Source organism: Chinchilla lanigera, unplaced genomic scaffold (genome assembly GCF_000276665.1).
Source record: "Chinchilla lanigera isolate Chin_1 unplaced genomic scaffold, ChiLan1.0 scaffold00009, whole genome shotgun sequence".
NCBI classification, from domain to species: domain Eukaryota; kingdom Metazoa; phylum Chordata; class Mammalia; order Rodentia; family Chinchillidae; genus Chinchilla; species Chinchilla lanigera.
Window position 1 is genome coordinate 36,045,987 of NW_004955410.1, and position 7,071 is coordinate 36,053,057.

A 7,071-nucleotide genomic window follows, 5' to 3' on the forward strand; every position below is an offset into this window, starting at 1 on the left:
GTGTGTGTGTGTGTGTGTGTGTGTGTGTGAGTGTGTATGTGTCTGCTTTACTTACAAATTGGCCCACTAATATAAATCTACTCCACCTCTCAAGAAGATCACTCTTTCAGGAAGAGACAGGGACAAAATGCAGAGACAGAGAGAGAAGACCTCAAGCCACTGGCTCCAGCAAGGGCCAGAAGGATGCTGAGGATGCTAACTGGTGGGGCCACATGAGCACCACTGAATTAATTGGTCACTGTAGTTTGGTCCCGCTGGATAGGCTTCTGGGTAGAAAAGATGTTTCTGTTTCCAGAGAAAAGAAGTGAAAGAGAGACTACCAGTAAAGCCTGCCCCAGTAGAGGGAGAGAATCTGGCAAACACACTCAGGCTGCCACCATGTTGGACCCAGGTTATAGTTCCAGAATTGTCAAAGGTGGAAGGAGACAGAATCACTCCTCTAGAGCGGCAGCCCTGTTGTCCTGCTCAAAGAGAAGACTGGGTGAAGATGTTCCTCCAGTGTCTCTTCCCTTATTTAGATGTCCCCTTTCTCATAAACCTACCCAGCCCGTGTCCCACCAGGAACCCATGAATGTCTTGAGGAACAGTTGGTCTGTGTTTTTCTTTGCATTCCAGCATGTGGGCTAGGAATAGGTATTTGGCCAGTATGGCTGAATGCCTGGATCCATAGATGGATGGAATAGGGAGCTTCTAAGAAAGTAGAAGAGATGGTCTTGACTCCAGGATGTTTTTACTGTCAAAGATAATTATGATACCTCTGAGTATAACAAATAAAAGCAACAACAAGAATAAATCTACTCCATATGATTTAAATCAGGTAGTGATCAGAGGATGCCAAGTATAAAAGTAAACAAAGACAGGTTTCCACAGTTATGGGGCACACTTAGAAACAGACTTTACTTCTTATTATGTGTGCACAAATCTTACTCGGTATTAGCAATGTGTTTTCAAATAGAAGGGGCACATGGTGGATGCAGAGAGCAGCTTGGATTGGGAGGGCCCATGGTGCTTTGATTAGCACAGAGGAACAAACCTTAGGGCTTTAATCCCCACAGGCCCAGAAATGTCTACAGCTGCCCCCCATCTCTGACCACCAACATCCCACTCAGCTCAACCTCCTCCATCTGGGAATACAGAATTTCTCCACTTGTACAGAGACAAAATCCCTCCCACCCTTCTTTCTCTGACATATGCAGACTACACATTAGCATGGTAATGTCTCATGCCATTAGCGAGTAACGTGCTGAATAATTAGGCTATGAAAATCTAACGGCAGGGATTTTTGTTTTATTAGCAATTTTCCATCCTATTGTGTTAATTTCATCTCATGTCAGCCAGCTTTCTAAGTAAACAATGATCACAGGCAGACATCATTTCCCAGCACATTGTGCTGCCTGGGTGACTTAACAGACCAGAAAATGGCTTAAGTTGCCTTTTGTCTTGCAGTCTCTGCCTTCTGTTGATGTCACAATATATCTAGTCCCTGGTTTTTTGTGACCCTGGGATATTCATTTCCTCTTTGTTTGTGCCTTTCTCTCCCTGTCTGCTCTCAACCTGTCCACACATCCTTCTTGCCCATCTTTGTTTTTCTTCTTCCTCCATCTTTTCCCATCATTTCTCCTATATTTTCCATGTGTACCTGCAATGACATCACACTGTTCCAAACCTGCACCATATAAAAAAATTTTAACATTTATCCTTGCATTCTCTGGCCCCTGTTGACTTTTACACACACACACACACACACACACACACACACACACACACACACACCCCTTATTCTCTGTTTTCTGCTCACTGAGATGCCTGGCTGACAGATGATTAATATTGGGCCCAGCCTTGTTGGAAGGTTTAATGCCTTTTCTGTGATATCCCCACAGTCATCAACATCTGCAAGTTTCTCCCATCGCTGAAAAAAAGTTCTGTCACTTACTACATTTTGTCGAAGTTATAAAAGCAGCTGCCAAGTCTGTGAGAAAGATGATGGAGAAAGATAGCAGCAGCTTTTACCTGGATTACCACGTGGGAGAGAGACGGCTGGGAAGGGGGATGGGGGTGATTGATTGGTGGCCCTTCTCCTGTTCCTCTTTCTCTCAGGCTCCAGGAGAACATAAATCTGGATTCTTCCAAGACATTGTATCATTTATTGGCTCTGCTTAAATATCCAGGTGAAAGAGCTAGAGTAACTAGGTAATTTCTCCTTGAAAAAAGGGATATAGCTAAATGCTAATAACTAAAGCACACAATCTATGTATCCATACAAAACCAATAACCTGGCAAACTGCTATCTATGGCAGCAGTTTAAGGCAAACCAACACAATTCTTACTTTTCATAATTAAATCACAAAATGCAACATAATTACCCCCCACTGCCGCCACTAAGGAGCATAAACATTGTCCCTTTAATTTCACCCACTATTACTGTCTCATCACTCAGCCACATTTCTCCACCCCTCCTCTATAATACTTAAGACATACATAGCTATGTATTGGGGGGTTTTAAGTAACTGGCTTAGCCAGTGAGATTTAGGCCTTACAAAACTACCCTGGCTCTGGTAAAAAAGAGACCCAGGGAAGAATACAAGAAGCTTTTGAAAAGCACTGATTCCAAAGAGTCTGAGATTTCTGCAGATGTATCAGGTATCCAGAAATGGTTAGTGGGAAATTCAAAAGAAATGAACCCAGACATGTAGCACACCTGTAATCCCAGCATTTAGGAGGCTAAGGCAAGGGGATCTCTGTGAATATGAGGCCAACCTGGGCTACATGACTTTAAGGCCAGCCTGAGCTACAAAATGAGACCCTGTCCCAAAACAAACAAACAAACAAACAAAAATGTCCATGTTAGCTGACTACAGTGGTTCACATCTATAATCCCAGGACTTGGGAAGGTGAGCCAAGAGGATCACTGTGAGTTTGAGGCACTCATAGTGAGGACCCTGTCTCAAAGAAAATAAAGACAGAAAGAATAACGTCTGTGACCACAAACAAATGTTCACTAGACCGTAGAACAGGAATAGGTAAAAATCAAATTGCTTGAAATAAGCTATATAAATACCTGCACTTGAAAAGAGGAATAGTTAATCTAGCTTCACAAGTCAAGGATGATTTGAGTAGGTTTTAGACATTCCTGGACAGGGAAACAAAACAGCCAAGGCACAAAGGTAGGAATACAAATGGCCTGGGATCACAGAAAAGGCAGGTCTGGGGATGTGAATGGGGATCGCTGTTTGGCAGGAAGAGGCTGATGCGCACTTCCGGCCTCTGTCCTGGCAAACCCACCGAGCCAGCATCCGCCCAGGGCCGAACCATTGAGACCATTATGCTTCATTCATCACGGGCCAATCTCAGAACCAGAAATGCGCTGGCCAGCCTCACTCCTGCCACTCCTCCCTCTTCGCTCTGGCCACAGCCCACACGGATATCCTACACGAGGCACACGAGCGGGCCCCTGTGCCGGCTGCTGCGCTAGCAAAAATCACCCACCACAGACTTCTCCCGCACTCCGCACATCAGCATTCAGCACCACGGCCAGCGCCTGCAGCAGCAGGAAGCCCGAGCCCCAGAAGGGGCTTCCAGGAAAATGGAATCCTTCTCCACGTCGTCAGCCACGGGGCATCTATTTTTTTCTCTTGCTTCTCGTGTTTCTTCCTTCTGGGTTCACCCGGGGTCACTGTGCTTGGGTATCCTTAAAGATCGATTGTGTTATAGTAACATATTCAGTGATTAACTGGTGAAGGGAGAAAACGGAAAGTACTTCCGTCCATGCTTCTCTCTCCCTAAGAAACCGACTGCATTCGACAAATACCATAAACTCCTTCCCACATCCTGCCATTTGCTGAGTAAGGAAACAGAGCCCGCAGTCAAGCTTTCTGGGCTCAGATCCACCCTAGAATAGCTGTATAACCTTAGGCCAGTCATACACAAAAGAGGGCTACCTGCCTCACTGCCTTTGTTGATATCACTGCTACTGTTACTACTATTATCTAGACACACCGGCCACATTGCTGGTGCTTGAACAGACTTCTGCCTCGAAGACTCAAATAGGACCTGGCATGTCCTAGGTTCAGAAGCTTATTCCCTAAGCAGCCGCATGGCTTCCTTCCTCACTTCCTCTGGACTGTGGGCCCTCCCTGGTCACACCCTGCAGCATCTCCCTTTCCCCTTTCCCTACCTACCATTCCCACTTTATTTTTCTTTCTAAAATTTATCACGTCCAATACGCTAAATATTATTTTTGTACTTCTACCCTCTCTTTCTCCTCTGAGTGTATTAGAAGGTCCATGAGGGAGTGAATTGTTTTGTTCACTTGTATTGCTCATACCAAGGAACAGCTCCAGGTATGTAGTAGGTGCTCAAAAGTACTAACTGAAAGCAGCATTATTACTATGATTACCACAATTATTATTTAGGGATTATTTTTTCTATTTTCTATGGGAACAAACGGAGGCATGGAAAAATGTAGCCTGCCTATGAAAGACAAGCCTGTCAGAAAACAGGAAATAATGAATTGAGAGCCAACCCTTCAATCTATTTCATTAGAATAACCCATAATGCAAGTGATGTCAAAGATACAGTCTGGGAAAGACCCAACACTTTGAGAGTGCCAGTCAGGGATGGTTTGTCTTCTCCTCCCTGGCAGCTAGCCCAGAGTTCTGTAAGACTGCTGAAGACTGGCCAGGCTCTGGCTCCTTAGGCCTCCTACAAGGTACACATAGGAGTCCAGACTCTTGCAGGGTTTCCTGGGTGCAGATCTTTGACATGGAGGCTTGACCAAAGTGAGGCAGGTGTTAGCCCTGAGGAAGTGACATCACCCGTGTTCCAATATGTCAAGTTCATCTCAGTCTCTCCTACAGCAGGCAGTGTCTCCACAAACCACTTGCCCAGCAACTTCAGGCTACCTTTCTACCCTCTTGAAGAGGGATGATGGATATGAGGACCATGTCCCTTTCTCAACAGTGGGCTACTGTGTCAAACGCACAGGGTGAGGGTCATTCTGACCCTCCTGAAAAGGAGTTTACTTCCAAAGTGTCCAACCTAACCTGCTGAGGTTACATCTTTTTCTCAGGGCCAGGATATGAGGGAGGTTGGCCTGACTTCCTCAGATGCAGAGAGGCCTGAGCCCAGGATGAAATCACCCAAAGCCTACCTGCACCATAACTGTCCCAGTGAGAAAAGGATTGACTGGGGCACAGAAACCTCCAAATTTGAGCCAGTAAAGCATACCTGGGGAGTTACAACTGCCAAGCACTGAGCCTTGGAGAGGAAATCAGAACACTCAGAGCAAGGCAGGTTAGGACAGAACAACACATGAGAGGAAATTGGTTCTGCAACAGGACAGCTGTAAAACCTGCCTCACTCCAGTAAACGTGAGTCCTGTGAGGGGCAGGAAGGCAGAGTTACACACCAGGTCACTACAGCGATGACAGGGTGGAGGGAGAGGCTGGGTCACCCTGGGAAGCTGGTAATGCTCACTCTCATGTCTTATCGCGTACATCCTCTTCATCTTTCTTGCCTCCTACTCCACTATGTAGAGATGCACAGATGCACAGGGACTCGTGTATGGAAGGAACATCAACGCATCCAGCTCTCACGCCATCCAACACAGGCTGCCTCCCTCCCTAATAAGTGTGACATCTGCCCAGGGTCATCCAAATAAAGTATGGCTTGTTATCACGACTGAGCATCAGAAAGGGTACCTATTCATATTCCAGATGCAGAGAAGCCCAGGGGAGGACTGGTCTGTCCAAAATCTGGCACCTAACTGCCTGGTAAGCTGCCTCCATTCCCCCAGGAGGGACTAAAAAGTTTATGAGACATCCAGCCTACCTGAGAGTCCTAGAGACATGCTGTGTTCCACTAGATGATTTTGATGTCCTTTAATCTTGAATTTAAACTTGTTCCCTATAAGGTACTAATAATGCAGTAACTTCTGATTTTAACTCATCACTTTTTTTTAAGACAGGTTTTCACTATGCAGTTGAGGCTGGACTTAAGTGCACTTAGTAGCCCAGGCTGGCCCCGAACTCACAGTGATACCCCTGCCTCAGCCTCTCAAGTGCAGGGATTACAGACCTGTGCCACCATGTTGGACTTGTAGCTCATCATTTCTAACCACATTCATGAACCATGGTGTCATAAAAAAGTTAGTGCTCCTGGGCTTGCACAGGGCCCAAGAAGGAAGTGATCACAGATTAAAGCCCCATCCCTGCATCATTGCAGCAACATCTGATGTCCAAGTCACACGTCCCTTGGTCAGAACCCCACACTTAAGGTGGGGCCATGTCTGTCCAAATTCATTGTAGCAGACGATGGCTGGAGCCCTTATGAGAGGCAGAAGCCTCAGAGGCAAGACTCGGCTGTTCATCTTGGCAAACAGAGTAGAAACCATATCTGTAGACCGATTCTTACCTGGGCCACAGGGGAAAGTGTGGGCCTCCATAGTTGCTTTGTGCCCTTCACAAAGTCAACGAGCACAGCCATCACTTTAGCAGCCACCTCAGAGAACAGCCATCTGTTGAGCCTCAGATTTCTTATACACCTTTTCCTATAGCATGCTAAGCAGTTCTGGAGACACAAGGTTCGAGTCCCTTGAAAGAGGCCTACATTTAAGATCCTGCTAAGGAATTTCAATGAAAGAACAGCGGCTTGTGACTGAGGGACTTGACTTAGCCATTAACATGCTATGCTCTCCCTGGCCTCTGTATCCAAAACTGAAAAGGGGGAGGGGGGCTGCCAACTCCCAGCATGGCAGTGACAATAAATGAAATCACGCATTCTCTGCCATCCGAGGTCCCAGAAGAAAGTATAATATGCATGCCAGGTGGTGTTATTAATGACATACTCAGGTGTTTTCTGAAGTTTGCAATTAGCATGAAAGAGTAATGGTTAACTATTTCATCTTCTAAAAACTACTCCACGCAGAATGTTCTGGCATTAAAGAAATGACCTGCCACTCTGGTCTTTATCTGGATTTTCACCATTTGCACTGGCTTACTGATGACAGGAGATACTGCTAAGAGAGTTCCAAGAATACTAATTGACTTCCTTATTTGGTGGTGCTCATTTGCT